The following is a 16,097-nucleotide window of genomic DNA, read 5'->3' on the forward strand; positions in this document are numbered from 1 at the left end:
GTTTAAACAGATTTTTAGACAATTTTTAGGTTCTTTCTTTTGATCTTCAATAGTCCTCTCTGGTACTTTCCTTCTTAGTTTTGCCTTAAAAATGCCAAAGGTCTTGTGTTTCTGAGGTCCAATTAAAAATTTGCATCAATAAATTGCCTTTGCTGCATTAGAGAAAATTACAATTTAAATATAATTCATATTTGTATGAGGGCAGCTTGGAAGCAAACAGTGCTTTCATATGTTTGAATGTCAGACATGTTGAAAAAAATGAGAAAAAATGAAAAACAGATAACGTTCAGCGTCTTTAGGTTTGTGGAGTGTGTTTCTTGTCAACAGACAATATCGACATTTTCAGAAAAAAAACATCATAGATGATGGAGGTAAGCGGTTTGATATCTTAAAAAGTTACTGGAACAAAAATATGAGAATAATATTAATAACCACACAAAATATACTTTATATTAATGGGAATTGGATATTTATGTGAAATGAATGATAAACACTACTGTTGATATGTAACCAGGATAAATAAATCGTCTTCGTCTCATTTTTCAGAGTTCACACCACCTTCGCGTCACATGACGTGAAATCAAGTTGTGTGACGTCGCGATCAGAAGCGCCTCTGGACTCGAGGGGTCCCGCATTCATTTCGATACGCACGCGCATACGCGCAGAGATGAATGATGAAGGACTAAGTAAATGAAGACAGAAGAAATGAAAAGGAGAGTAAATATGTGAAGGGGGAGGAGCCTGTCCGTCACCCCCTCCTTCTCCTTCTCCGGCAGAATCTCTTCCTATAGCTTCACGGTACAACGGACATTTGAGTCGCGGACGTCGCGTGAATCAGACAATACCGGCGTGGACCGAGCAGCTAGTCCAGCCTGTATTCGGGTGATGTGTTTTCCGCCCCGCGCAATTATTCCGATCCGAACATCTCCGCAAAAAACGAGGATTTCCTTCCGTCTCAGCCACCAGGGTTCCTCCCAGTTCGCAGAGGCTCCACCGCCGTCTACTAAGTTTAGAAGTCCTCGCTCTGACGGCTGCGGAGATCCGACACCAACGCCGTATATCTTCTATTTGTCCAATAGAGGAAATCCTCTACCACCGCCGCCGCGCCTTCAACGCGAGTCGTGAGGATTTAACCGGGAATGTCGGCACGAACGTAAAACCAAGGAGATTTAACGGTCAGTCTTTCTTTCTTTCTCTCTCTCTCTCTCTCTCTCTCTCTCTCTCTCTCTCTCTCTCTCTCTCTCTCTCTCTCTCTCTCTCTCTCTCTCTCTCTCTCTCTCTCTCTCTCTCTCTCTCTCTCTCTCTCTCGCGCGCGCGCGCGCGCCTGTGTGTCCATGTGTTATTTACTTCGCTTTTATCTGCCGCGGTTTCCATTCTGTACTGCTGATCAGTCGCTTTTAAGGAGACGCAGGGAATCTAACTCTCCGGTTCCAATCTCATTTGAACGGTGCATCTGAGGAGCCTGTAGAGGTTTTGGAGCAGTCATTAGCTGCTGCTGCCTTCTTGGTTTGCTCCCCCTCTTTCTCCCTATCGCTTTTGCCCTTTTCCCCGGTTTCCTCGCCACCCTTCCCAACCGTACCGGGTGTGTGTCTGTCGGTATTGTCTGACCGACGGCCGGACAGCTGGGACCCCGCCACTCCTGGAACAGGTGCAACGAAGCCTCTAGTTGCGGTCCGGGAGGCCGCGGCGGGGCTACATTGTATGGCTGCGGGTGAGAGACCGGGGTCGTGGGGGGTAACAATTTGGGGGTCGCGCATTCTCTGGCATGTTTCTCATTTATATTGAGCAATTGGTCACTTTGAAATCAATAATATATATGATTGTATAGACTACGTATGTATAGATATAGATCTGTATGAATACATATTAACGGATGCGAGCTGGGGACCTACCAGCTTATCATTTTTCAATAAAATGGAAATATATTCTTGAGCTGAAGGCCCTTGTAATGTCATAAATGAAATTACAACATATTCTGAAAGTAAAACAGTAATTAGCATGATCCCTGGAAACTGGGTCGTTAAATAAGAGCTACAACAAAAAAATAAAAATAAAAATGAAAAAAAATAAAACAAAAACAGATCATCAGGATAATATATCTTTTTAACTTACAAGCCCTAAATTTTGGCCCATGAAGATTTACACCAAAATTGCAAAGTAATTTAGAAAAAAAACTTACGTCCCTGACTGCTTTTTATAATAAAGAGACAAGTCTATGCTAATACGAAATATGGAGCTTGATTTCAGTGAGGATCATCTGGCCTGATTGGGTGGAGGGTATTTTAGTGTTCATGATCTATTTTGGCTTCGGGGGTGGAGGGTGTCCAGTTTGAGGAATGGCCCCTAATGGATGGTCAATGCTCCCACTCTTGGGGTCCACCAGTCTTTTCTTCCTTGTGACTCTGTTCATTGTAGATGTCGGATGGCCAAGGTCTTCACACAGTTACGATGAACATGGTGATGAACCTGTAAAGGCTGAAGTAACATGATACTTTCATTTGGACTTTTGGTCTCTCAGGCATGACCTCTGGTATCCATACTGGTCCTAAACGTCTTGCTTGGAGGTCTTTAAATATATTTCACTCTGAAGGAAATCTGAGCCTTTCAAAAAAAAACCAAAAGCTGATGCGATGATATAAAGGTCAGCCAGCATTAGCAAGTGTGGAAAAGAACCATACTTACGGTTATAAAAAACAATCTTGTCCTTGAGTGGAAATCGTCAGAAACCTGACATAGACGGACATTAGATATTAATCTTGATTTGCAATGAAATAAAGGTTAAAAATCAAACTTTCTCTCCCATGTCTGACCCTTTATGCATCAGACAGAGCAGCTCAATATTTGCCTCATGGGGGAACCTGACTCTCTCCCGGGGGAATGTGGCTGAGTAGTTGTCACTGTCTTGCCACAGTTCTATTTTAAGTTCAAAAACATAATGTGTTTCATTTTTAGTGTCTTATTGTAGTGTTGGGTTCTACTGAGATCTACAACTTTCATTCTGTTGCTTTGTGACGCAAATAAGTGAGACTGCAGCTGAGCATACTGAACAGTGTGAGTGGGTGTGTTTGTATGTATTCGTGCGTGCGTGTGGACACGCACACTAGTGTAAGTTAATGTGCAAGTGGAAACAGGTGTCATGTTGATGGAGCTGCTGTTTTGTCGAAATGACGTTTTAAATCCCTGACTGTTTTTACACTCAATGATATGTGTGTGTGTGTTGTAGGTCCATATTTGGTTCAGAAGAAGACACTGGAAAAGCTATTAGTTGTATGAAAATTCACCAGGATCTGAAAACTGTCACATCAAATGTTTAAGATCCTTGTTATCAGGTATTTGTACTAGAAACTTACCTTGGAATGGTGTTCAAAAGAAGCCCCTCAAACACTTTGGGTTAGTTTCTCTATATTTGATATATTTTTGAGCCAATTTGAAGGCTGATTGCTTCAAAGTGTCTGCATTAGAATATATATGGATACGGAGTGTAGAACACGGACACAAACACACCTGGTTGCAAAGCAGCCTGAACACTGAGGTGTAAAACTTTTCTGTTTGTCTGAACAGGCGTCACTTCTTTCCAGCATAACTTCGACCTCCAACTCCTGTAAATCCTGTGTATATTGGCCTCTGAAAGAAGTCTCAGTCCTTGGATGGAACTCCAAATTCCTGGTAGATATAAGTAACTGTTGCTTATGACATTTCTTGGGCCTGAAATTATGGAGGAGCTACCATGGAAGTAAAATGCTTTTAATTTATTTCAATACAGCACAGTACGTTGTGTGTGTGTGTGTGTGTGTGTGTGTGTGTGTGTGTGTGTGTGTGTGTGTGTGTGTGTGTGTGTGTGTGTGTGTGTGTGTGTGTGTGTGTGTGTGTGTGTGTGTGCGCGTACACTCACAAACACTTATGTTATTATTGTTCTTTAAGCTTTATGGTAATTCCTCACTACTTTTGCTTGATTTCTACCCAATTAGTTTCTTTACATTTTTCAGTCTGTTTCTGTGTGACATTTCAAATTAGTTTTTCAGATAATTTCCTACTTACTGCTCAGATCCGATTTTTTTTTTTTTTTTTTTTTTTTTTTTTTTTACAATTTACAATTTCTTACTGAACTGTTTTATTTGAGTTTTTTGGGTTTTTGGTCCAACATGGGATTTTACAGTCAAACATATTCTAAACAGTGTAACATCTGTCCATTGTTAATCTGAGTTTTTGGATGGATTTTTTTCTGGAGGATTTTGGTTAGATGGAATTTTCCTCTTGAAAATGGAAGATCAACCTCCTCCTTTGGATGTCTTAGACCTTTTTACGCTTAGGTTAAGGAATTTTTTTAAAACCTTGATTGCTGGAAGAATTGAGAGCATGGACCCCTCTCCCATAAAAATAAATTACAAATGAAAACAAAAGTATAATGTAACAAATGGTATTTTTTTAAAATATTGCTTATGGGGTAGAAATTTCATTTTTAATATAAGCTATTACTTAGTTAGTCCTGTTATTTGTTTCGTTTTCCAACTTATTACGTTTAGTTTTGATTGTCTCCCCCCCCAAAATCAATGTCTTAAAGGTGTGCGTGCGTGTGTGGGAGACCCATTGCAGGAATTTTCTAGTGAGACAGTCATGTCAGAACTTGTTGAAAGTGTAAAATTTGAAGTCTTTCCACTTGTTTGAGAGTGTTGACATATGTGCACAAGCACACACACGTACAAACACTCACAAGATCATCCTCTGTTGCGTTTGACTGTTAGATTCAACGTCCCTCAGTTCTCATTTCCTTGCATTTGTCTTAGCAAGTAATGTGTGGGCACACACACTCATGCAAACGCTCGCCTAGAATCATGAGACATGAACACCAAATCCTAAATGAAGAGCTTACTTTCAGGTGTTTAAAAAAAAAAAAGTTAAAGACAGCAAAAATATTACATTTGAAGATAATTTCACCAAAATTCAATATTAACTGACGGTCAGCTGTAATTTACCAGGCTTATTTCTGAAAAATGACTTACATATTTTAAATGAAGCAAAAACAGAGGTAACCAAAAGAGCAGGAAACCTTATTCAATAAACGACCTGATAGTAAAGATCACAGTAACGTCCAAATTCTCCGAAAGATGTTGAGACATTATTGAAACATCATCAGAAAAAAATAAGCAAACTTCTTTGGTCCTAACTAACCCAAGTTCAACTTCAATGAGGTAAATTGGGATAATTTTGGCGTCTCCTAGAGGCAGTGGAGAGCTGCCCTTTGAGTAAAAAGATGCCAATTTCTGTCCAAAACCATTAAACTCCTTCACTCATCCACCGAAAAGACCTCCCCCTCCCCCATTGTGCCAGGAGCAGCCAGTCACCATGGCGACGGCGGCAGCGCTCCCACACGGAGCGGCGGGATGACAAGCCTCAACATGTGGTTTCCGGAGCTTGAATGCAGACATGGTGGAAAGTTACAGCTCAGTTGTTTGAGCTGCAGCTTCATAGCAGAAATATGTCTGTCTATATTTTTTTTAATTGTTTGGTGAATTTCTTGATGTCCTTTCATCCATTATCAAACAAAAAAATCTGCTAGGAAAATGTCTTAAAATCTACAAGAAATCAAATAAGATAGCAAAATTACCTATAATAATCACCATTTTTTTGAATGCCAAAAGACATGAAAAACACAAGAATCACAATATAATAAATGAATAGATTGTTTGTTTTTTTTTAACTTAAAACTCATTACAAACTCCCCTAAAAGCATGATGAATCATGTTTTGTTTTGAATTTGAAGAAGATGATGAAGAAGTTAGAGAAAAAGTGGGGTTACAATCTTTTTAAGTAAGGGTAGAGTTCAAATGGCAATGCTGTAGCCAATCCTTTTTGTCCGTGGCCCTTCATCTATTCATCTACCCCCTCATTCTATTGACAATTCAGCTTTGATGATTCACCCCAGGGTGTGGGAGGGGCTTGAGTGACAGAAGAGAAGATGTGTCCTTCACTACTTTACCTTGACCTTTGTCTGCTGCTTGGTGCCAGTGCATGTGTATGCACATGGGTGGGGCATTTTTACATTGTTTGTATAGAGGATCAACAGTCTAATCAGATGATCATGCTGAAGGACAGTGAGATGTTGAATGGATCAAGCAGAAGTTAATTTCCCTCTCCCTGAATTACATACCATTCGATGTGTAATTCAAATAGTTGTCTAAACCCTGATAATATTTTCTTTTCTCTCAATTTATCATAGCTATAATCAGCTCAAAGACGTCCGCAATTTGAAAAAGTAATCGCAGTACAAGAATAACTGTGTGAGAAAGTGTCTGAGTCATTTAATTTTCCTCAGGCGTTCCCAATGAAACACCGTATATATCCCCCCCATGTCATCTCTGATATCCTGGATTAGATATTTCACAGTCATAATTGACTGTGACCAGCATTTTGTTTGTAATAAAGAGGTTGACACTAAGTGAGCGGTTTGGGGTAACTCAAAGAATGATTTAAACATGCTTGAGGCACGTATTCTGCTGCTTAACAAGCAAACATAAGAACAGCCCCTTCTCTCTTAGACATAAAATCATCAGCGATTGCTTGAAACAATTAAAACCATCTTTAAATAGGTCTCCATTCTGATTCAAATGCTGCCCTGTATGATTTTCCACCAACGGAGATTCTAATCTATTTAAATTATTATTGTTATTATTATTATTATTATTATTATTTGTATTCTAAGTATCTTGTGTTGTTTGGAGCACACATATGGAGTGCTATAAGACAAGGTTGCCCTCTCCAGTGTCTGGGCTATTTATTTTGTTCTTTGACAAGGTTTCAAGTGACCCAAATGGGGCTGTGATATCCTATACTTTTTTTGAGATGTGAACCATCACTGACCCAAAGTTTGGCTCGCTTTGTGATTTCAAATTCTATGTCAGGAAAAATTGAGCTACCGTATATTCTTTGATCCTGGAGCTTTTTTGCAGTAATTCTAGTTTTTTGTTTTCCTTTCTACAAATAGTCCTCAATTATTTGATTGTTGTGCTTCAAAATGCATGTGGAGAGTATCACTGGTATATAATTTTACTTTGGGTTTGCTACGATGAATTCAATTGTAATAACTCTTTGCTAGATGGTATGATTTATTGATTTCCATTTATCCAAGATATTCATTCTATCCACCCATCCTACCATTGCAAAGTATTGGTGTATTGGGGAAAAAAAATCACTGTATAATACATTTGAACTCACCTCCAGACAGTTTTTATCTTAGATATTTTTCATTTGAATCTGGACAAGCTTACAACTGCTTGATTACAACCCATGGACATTTGCACAATCTTCAACTTATGGCAGTACTTGTTCTAGTGTGATAACTCAGTTACATCCTCAAGAGTAGGGGCTGAGGAATATTTTATGCGTGTTTGTTTTATTCCTATCTGTGCCTTTGCTGTTGTAAAAATGGACAATAAAAGCAAGAGCAGATGTCCTTTTCTTACTTGACATGGTTGACAAAAAGGGAATCATTTTTCTGCTGGTGAGGACTAATGCTTCCAACCTGAGATGTAGATCATTTTGACCCAGCTAATAAAACCTGATACAAAATGCAAAGCCAAAGGCCTGTAAAACGTTTATTCAAAAATAGAAATACCCTATCAAAAGACAATACAGCATAAATGGAAAGGCTGCCACTGTGGTGCTTTCTTAGAAGTTCATCCAAACTAGGGTTAGCTGAAGTCTTTGGTTAGTCAGAAGATGACCCAACCAACATAACCTGTAAATATTATTTCAAAGTCTAGTTGCCCGGATTTTAGTCAGTTTTTTTTTTAACAATCCACAATGACTAAACTTACTGGATTCATCTTTATTTGGAGGACCACTGATATTAGTCTTATTGAAAAAGACCTGTCAACCCAGGAAAAATTTTGAATACATATACATTAAAACAAGTGCCTGTAGTTCTGTTTAATTTTGTCGTAGGTCTCCAGTGGTTAACTGCAGAATCCCAAAGATTTAGTTCATTTAATTAAGGGTCTAACTTCTGTTACTCTTTTGGCTCCTCAAATTTGTCCACTTGATCTCAAGACAGCCTGTTTAAACTTGGTGAAAAAAATTCTCCAGCTTATTAGTATCTGGATTGGTCCCCAAAGTCAAATTCCCAATTGCTAACTTAATTTTAGTGGCTGTTTATCCTTTATCATATCCAATATCAGGGACTATGAAGCTTTTATTATTGGAATTGTTTCTCCCCCCTCCCCCCTGCTTCATTAAAAAAAAAAAAAAAAAATCTATTTTTTGTCTGCAGAGTGCATATCCGGCCTTCCTGGTTTGGACCTTGTTCAAGTCAAATTTTAATGTACTGCACAAAGTTGCTTCCTTATTGAGTCATCAAAAAGTCATGCAAATTAACTTTCTTTTAGCTGCTGTTCTAATATCATCCACTTATTCCTTGTTTCTCATTTTCTTTTGGTATTGTGTACTATTAAGTTGCCCCTTGTAAGGGCTTTAAGTTCTTCAACTGTACCTATTCTTTCTGTGAAACCAACTTTTACTTTAAGGAGCCTATAAAGGCCCTGATTCAGTAAACAAGCAAGTTTTGGACCTTGAAAAGTGGTATATCAACTATCCCCTTACATCCTGACAGCACAATAACACAAATTGTGTGACCTGCCATTATTTGATTTATCCTTTTAGATATCAGGATCTGTTGTTTTGGTGAGTTGTACTTGTTTATGGAATTTTAATCTGTTATGACATTAAGTTGAGTTTCTTAATCTCCAAATTCCCTCAAGTCTTAGATTGTTCATGAGTAGACATACATCCATTCCATTCTGAGGCACACAGGTTTACATTTATAGGATTTATAGGTTTACATTCATAGGATCTTCTATTCAAAACACAATGAAGTCCTTTGTTGGGTGGAGCATATGTTACACAAGCTACACAAAATGTATATAATTTAGTACAGTCTTCACACCAAAAGTCTTCCTTTCTCATCTTTTTGTTGCATTAAAAATATGAAATCCACTCTGTAAAACAAAACTGCTCCCCTACACTTCTTGTTAAGTCAGCTATAGAATACTGACCCAACCTAATCTATGAAAATTAACTGCCTCTAATTCAGCAAGATGAGTCTTCTGGAGAAATGCTACCTCAGCTGGTGAGATTTTAGGTATCTTAAATATTTCTCTGTTTGCTGGATCTTTTGGCCGATTAGATTACTGGATAGTGTCTGTGGATAACTATAAGCCACGTCTTGCATTTGACCCTTAAATAGTGGAAAACAAGAAAATCAGTTCCTGTAATGAAGATGTTGTGTCAAACCAAAACCTTTCCCCAGTTCTCTCCATATAAACCTTTCAGATCTAGTGTTTAATGAACCAACTATGGGACAATGAGAAGACACAAGAAAAAAAAAATGACAAAAAAGGAACTTTTTTCTTGTCCTTATCTTGCTTTTCAGTGTCTATTAGGAAGTGCCCCACCTGATATTTGTTGCATGTGATATACATAACACTGTCATTTAAGTCTCTACTCAAATCCTACATTTGTACAAAATGTCAAAGTTTAAACTTTCAAGCACTGTGTTGTTCCAATATTACCTTTATCTGTAATTTGTAAGTAATAACTGGTAGTCAGATCAAAATGTCTAAGAGTTCTCAAACACAAATTAAACAAAGGATGACCGGCCCTGTTAAATTTTTTGGTCATTCTATGATAGATTGCATATATCTAAAATGTCAAATCAGATAAATAATAAAAAAAAAAAACCTTCATAAATGTGATTGCATCAAAATTATAAGCAGTGGTTCTGCACATGTTTTGTGTCAGATATATGATGTCGAGAAAAATATTCTTCCTGCTGTAAGATGTGTAATGAAATGATTCAACAGAAGATTTGTAATACATTTATTACTCACAGAGGGCTATAGTCAGTTGTAGATGATACAGTGCACAACGCATATGTGAATCAAAAGCAAAGGTGTGTGTGACTGAGCGGAAGCATTTTGTTTATACCCTTCCATTGTTTACAAGCAGAGCAGAAATTGCAGGATTCAGACACGATAAAGGTTCTCGTGTGCAACTGTAACTTGTCTAACCTGGTTGCCTTTGAATCAACAGCTAAGTCTTAGCTCCCTGTTATCTAAAAATACCAATCAGTTCCTGGTTTTGCATCCAGTATAGACAACTTTGAAGTTTCAAGACAACAGGCAGGTGTCAAAGGGGCATGAAGAGGCACCATACCGTATTCAGTATATATATATATTTTCAACAACAATGTCCACTGATGTATGTCTAGTCACAGTACTGCTAGTTGGACAGCTCTATGGTCACCAGGTGTCTGCTATCCAAAGCAAAGTTTTTATTTTCAACTGCTTTTTTGCACTTTCATATCCATGTTGCTTTGATGATGGTATTGACTCTCTTGCAATTTACTCCCAGGGTTCATAACAAATTCTCCCCTACCACCTTGATTTTACCAGGAAATAATGACATTGTGCTACTTTGCTACTTTCTCTCTTTCCTTTCCATGGCAGCTATGAAAGCTCATTGTGATGGGTCTTGGTAGATGACTCCCTTGTAAATGGAGGAGAGACTAATGGTGGTGGAGTCTGTTTTTAAAGCTGTGACGCGTGGTGCCAGGATGCTGTGGTGGTTATGCAAACACTGTTCACCACTGGGAGAGTTTTCTGATCATTAAGTGCCTTTCTACCTTCCAAGGGAATTCAGAGATTCTGCTAGTTGCAGTTTACATTCCTGCCACCTCCAACAGCAGTAACAGGAATGTAGCACCTACTGAACTGTACCAGGCCGTCAATGAGCAACAGACAGCACACCCAGATGGATTCATCATCTTGCTGGAGATTTTAATCACGCTGACCTCAGAGCTTTCCTCCCAAAACTTCCCCAGAATATTGATTTCCCAACAAGAGGAGACAACAACTTGGACTTGGTCTACACCACCCACAAAGAAGCATACAAGTCCTCCCCTCTCCCCCACCTTGGACTCTGACCACAGCACTGTTATGCTAATGCCGGCTTACAAACCCATTTGAAAGCAGATACGGGTGTTGCCAGATGGGGCCACCTCTGCTCTTCAGGACTGCTGATATGGTGCACATCAAATCCATCCTCCCAGCTACCCCTGCCAGTTTGCATATCGGGCCAAACGCTCCACAGAGGATGCAATCTGCTCAGCTCTCCATACAGGCCTCAACCACCTGGACACCATTATGTGAGTATGTTGTTCCTGGACCTCAGCTCAGCGTTCAACATTATAATCCTGCAACAGCTGATCACCAAACTACGACAGCTGGGGCTCAACACCTCCCCCTGCAAGTGGCTGCTGGACATCCTCTTTGAGAGGCCACAAGCAGCACGAGTCTCCAAAAACATCTAGAGCAGCATCACACGGGCCCCCCAGGGCTGAATGCTCGTCCCCTGCTCTTCACCCTTTTGACTTATGACTGAAAACCTACCTACAACACCAATCACATGGTGAAGTTTCCAGACGTCATAACTTTGGAATAACTACATAACTACAGGAATGAGGTCGACCTTCTAACCATGTGGTACAGAGACAACAACCTCCTACTGAACATCAGCAAGACCAAGGAGATTGTTGTCAACTTGGTATGTGGAGAGGCCACACCAAGCATGCCCTACTGACCATCATTGGTGCTGCCATGGAAAGAGTGAGCAGCACCAAATTCCTAGGGGTGAACATCAATGAGGACCTCTCCTGGACCACCAACACCACATCACTGATGAAGAAGGCACAGCGGTGCCTCTACCTCCTTCACAAACTCAAGCAAGGAAAACCCCCCACACCCATCATGCACACCTTCTACAGGGGCACCATTGAGAGCATCCTGACCAGCTGCATCACCGTGTGGGCCAGGAGCTGCACGGCTACAACAGAAAAGTTCTGCAGTGCATTGTGAACAGAGCCCAAAGAGCCATCGGTGCCCCGCTCCCCTCCCTGAAAGACATACACACCACCTGCCTCACCCGTAAAGCGTTCTCAAGTATGAACGACACCAGTCACCCCACACACAGCCTGTTCAGCCTCCTGCCTTCAGGGTGAAGGTGCCAGGCTTGCTCCACCAGACTCACTAACAGCTTTATACACCAGGCTGTTAGGATGCTGAACTCTACCCAGTATCCCATTCCCCTCTATCCTGCCTCATTCTTCACTCCCCCCAAAACTGCCCCCCTATATGCTGCTTTTGCATCATATACCATCACTGTACTACCTACTGACCCTTGCGCTAAACCGTACACAAAAAAAAACACCAAAAAAACTCTGATGCTACTTTGTCATGCGGTCAAATATCAATCTTTATATGTGTGCACTTTTTACGTCATACCTCATAGTTCAGTGTTTACTGTTTAATGTAACAGTGCACTTTGCTGCTAATTTGCACTCTATTATTATTACTATTATTATATTATTTTGTCAATTTGATGTCACCGTGGGATTGTGAGAAAGATCTTCTCTATTCCTCTGTATGTCCAGTACATGCAGAGAAATTGACATTAAAGCTGACTTTGACTTCATGTACTCGGTCTTGCCTCCTTCATCAGTGAGGTTATTAGATAAAACACAGAAAAGATTATGTCAATATTGTCAATAATCTGTCTTTAAATTACTTTATATTTCAAATTGCTGATTCGTATTTTTTTATTATCTGTCAAAGATGAAGATCTTGCTAAATGCGTGTCTGTTTTATTTCTCCCCTTAATACCTCAATTGCACAATATTTTTCAGGCAGCCCACCCAGGAGGGTTTGTTTGAGTGTGAGAGTGCGAAAGTTGTCCAGCTGTCATTTTCTGTCACACACATGAATGTCCCAGTTGTCAAACATACACAGACATGCACACACATAGCAGCTGCTGTCAGCAGTGTCAGGTCTTCACTGGTGGTCCCAGTCAAGTTGGCGACATTGTGTGTGTCTGTATATGTGTGTTCGATGTTCGAGTTCAAGCTGTAAAACAAAGATGTAGCAATTTGTCAAAATTTTGTCCAAAACTTTCATCTAAAACACAAGAGTCAGAAAGAAATAACCATCAGGTGTGTGTGTCTGTGTGAATTGGTCAGCATGCTCGCTTATGTGTGAGTCAAATAAGAGCCTTCTCTGTTTGTCTTTATAATTGTGTCTGAATTTAGTATTGTTTTTCTGTTTTTCTTCGCATTTTAACTCTGCTCATCCTTTTTTCTTTTTTGAAGTTTTGAGTAAATTATTAGTAACTTCCATAAAAATCAACAAGAAAATCATTTCAAATCATTTAAAAAAATTGTGATACTGTGTATTAGCCTGAAAATAATCAAACATGTAAATAGTGACCATATAGTTAACCCAAAAGATCTGGAGACATCTAAGAGGAAAAAAACATGGAGAAAAAAACAACGCAAAAGTTAGAAAGCTACAAGATTGGAAAGTACAAAAATAAAAATCTTTTTTTCTAAAAAAAGAAAAATATATTTTGTTATAGCTGACAGCCCAGGAGACTGTCTTCAATTATTTGGCTACAGTAGAGTAAAATAGTATTTAGTCAGCCACCAATTGCGCAAGTTCTGTAACTTAAAAAGATGATAGAGGCCTGTAATTTTCATCATAGATACACTTCAACTATGGCGGAATGCCAAAAAAAATCCTGAAAATCACATTGTCTGATTTTTAAAGAAGTTATTAGCAAATTATGGTGGAAAATAAGTTTTTGGTCAATACTTTCTTATATGCCCTTTGTTGGCAATGACAGAGGTCCATCATTTTCTCTAAGTCTTCACAAGGTTTTCACACACTGTTGATGGTATTTTGGCCCATCTTGGCAGCAGGTTCCATTAATACAGGCAACATATGCAGGACTAAGGCGCCTCTTACAAAAGAAGGTACTGATCTGTAGGAGCCAGAAATCATGCTTGTTTGTTGGTGACCAAATACTTATTTTCCACCATCATTTGCAAATAAATTCTTTAAAATTCAGATAATGGGATTTTCTTGATTTTTCTTTTTTTTTTTTGGCATTATGTCACTTGTAGTTGAAGTTTATCTATGATGAAAATTACAGTAATCTTATCATCTTTTTAAGTGGGAGAACTTGCACAATAGGTTGCTGACTAAATACTTTTTTGCCCCAGTGTATGTGAAATTTAAACATTTTAACTTTAAAAACAACATGGGGCTCCTGGGGTGGGGTCTAAGGTCACTTGGGCTGCATCCCACTGAGTCAAGAATATTTTCATCAGGAACTCCATCCTTTCATGTCTGATTCTTCCCCATTGGATCAACAGCCAAACACTATCCGATGGAAAAGATGGATGCCTGTTTTGTCCGGGGTTCCATCGGGTGGTGTTTGATGAAGGACAGTATGTTTGTGGATCATCAGACCTTCCGGAACATTCAGCTGGCTGGTTCAATCTTTTCACCTTGACTTTGTTTTTCAGCCGGAGTAGATTGTTTCACAGAACAGCAACCAGTCAATGTTTTAAAAAAAAAAAAGCCCCCCCCCCCCCCAAAAAAAAAAGCACACATGCACACACATACATATAGTGTGTGTGTGTGTGTGTGTGTGTGTGTGTGTGCATGTGTGTCAAGACGAATCAAGATTTTCAATTATTGTGCAGGCACAGTGAAGTTTTGCAATGAGAGCTCCTGTATGTATGGCAGTAAGGGTGATATGAGTATGACCGAGTTTAAAGTGCAGTTTAGTGCAAGGTATTGTCTCTGTGGGGGGTCTGAGGATAGAGTGGTTGTCAGTAGGGGGGCATTGTGTGTGTGTGTGTGTGTGTGTGTGTGTGTGTGTGTGTGTGTGTGTGTGTGTGTGTGTGTGTGTGTGTGTGTGTGTGTGTGTGTGTGTGTGCGTGTGTGTGTGTGTGTGTGTGTGTGTGTGTGTGTGTGTGCGTGCGTGCGTGCGTGCGTGCGTGCGTGCGTGTGTGGCCAAACAGGTTGGGGTCCAGATGTGAGTGGGAGTACTCTACCGGAGGATGGGGTGTCGCAACTTGCAAGGAGTAGAGCAGATTAAGCATCAGCTTCAACAAAAGCGTAGTCCTTTGTTGAGGGACTACGCTATGAGAAGGAGTAGGCCTCAATAGGTCTATTATGTATGTATCTATGTATGTGTGTATGTATGTATGTGAGAGAGATGGAGAGAAACTTCCATCAAGATTTTCTTTATATATCGGACTTTATGCATTTCTTGCTGTTTAGTTTTTTTTCTTCTATCATTTTAATATAATTTTCTTGCAGATCTTCAGTACATTTACACTATTTTTTGTGGCACCTGGTGATTCATAGCCAGTTTAAAAATGCTCCAGGATGGTATTGGGCAGGGGACGTAGATAAATCAGAGGTCCAGAAGGATCTTCGCACTCTGAGCTTGTTTGCTAGAAGTCTGTGTTTTTTTTTTGCGCTGTTGTTTGTTTGACTCCTGATCACAAGACTCATGCTGTTACTCTTTGTCATGCTCCTCATCTAGCCTCTTTTCCCTGGTTGCTTTCTTTCTATTTTGAGGTCATTTTGAGGTGATTTCTTGTTCATTTGGTTAGGATGAGATCATTATTCTCTTAATTTTCTAGTAATTTCTTTGCATGTTTCCCTTAACCCCCTCTGGGCGCCCCCAAACGCTGGCTGAAGGATTGTCTATGAGACAGAAGAGCATCACCTTTTTCATTTCTTGTGTTTGAATGTGCTTCCTTCTTCCATCTCACCATCTCATACAGAAAGAGAGCAATGAGAAGAGAGGAGGTTTCTGCCTCAGCAATTTAACAAACATGGGAGGAACGTGCCCGACAAACATCTTGTCTCTGTCTGGGAGGAAGTCCAGACCTCAGAACATCCATCGTCCAAAACCATAATGGTTCTGTTATTACTTTCATTCGGCTGAGAGGAAAGAAGCGTCCTTCAGGATAGACTTTCATTCAACTATGTCTTCAAGAATAGGTATAACAAAATATCCCCAATTGTGTATGACAGGCTTAAACATTGAAGAAAGAGTTCACAAAAAAGTGGAAGAGTGGAAAAACAACAAATAACTCTGAATGAAGTAAGGATACGAAACAATTACCTAATAGTATCTTAAAAAGAATTTAAAAAAAAATTAAAAGTGACAAAAAAAAAATAGCTGACATTTCA

General features: G+C 39.5%; 1 protein-coding gene across 4 annotated transcripts in view; it reads left to right on the forward strand.

Moving 5' to 3' along the window:
• Positions 1-664: 664 nt before the first annotated feature.
• dag1 (dystroglycan 1) overlaps positions 665-16,097 on the forward strand; it is a 30,699-nt gene continuing 15,266 nt past the window's right edge. For 2 of the 4 annotated variants that reach the window (XM_086150280.1, XM_086150281.1), the window contains exon 1: positions 1,353-1,711. The gene's annotated coding sequence lies outside the window, so the exon portion shown is untranslated. Of the gene's footprint in view, positions 1,176-1,352; positions 1,712-15,372; positions 16,009-16,097 lie in introns of those variants that run through there. The other 2 variants (XM_086150278.1, XM_086150282.1) reach the window with 2 other exon arrangements.

Source organism: Fistularia commersonii, chromosome 7 (genome assembly GCF_037954325.1).
Source record: "Fistularia commersonii isolate RoL2024-O1a breed Wild chromosome 7, RoL_Fcom_v1.0, whole genome shotgun sequence".
In the NCBI taxonomy this organism is placed as follows: domain Eukaryota; kingdom Metazoa; phylum Chordata; class Actinopteri; order Syngnathiformes; family Fistulariidae; genus Fistularia; species Fistularia commersonii.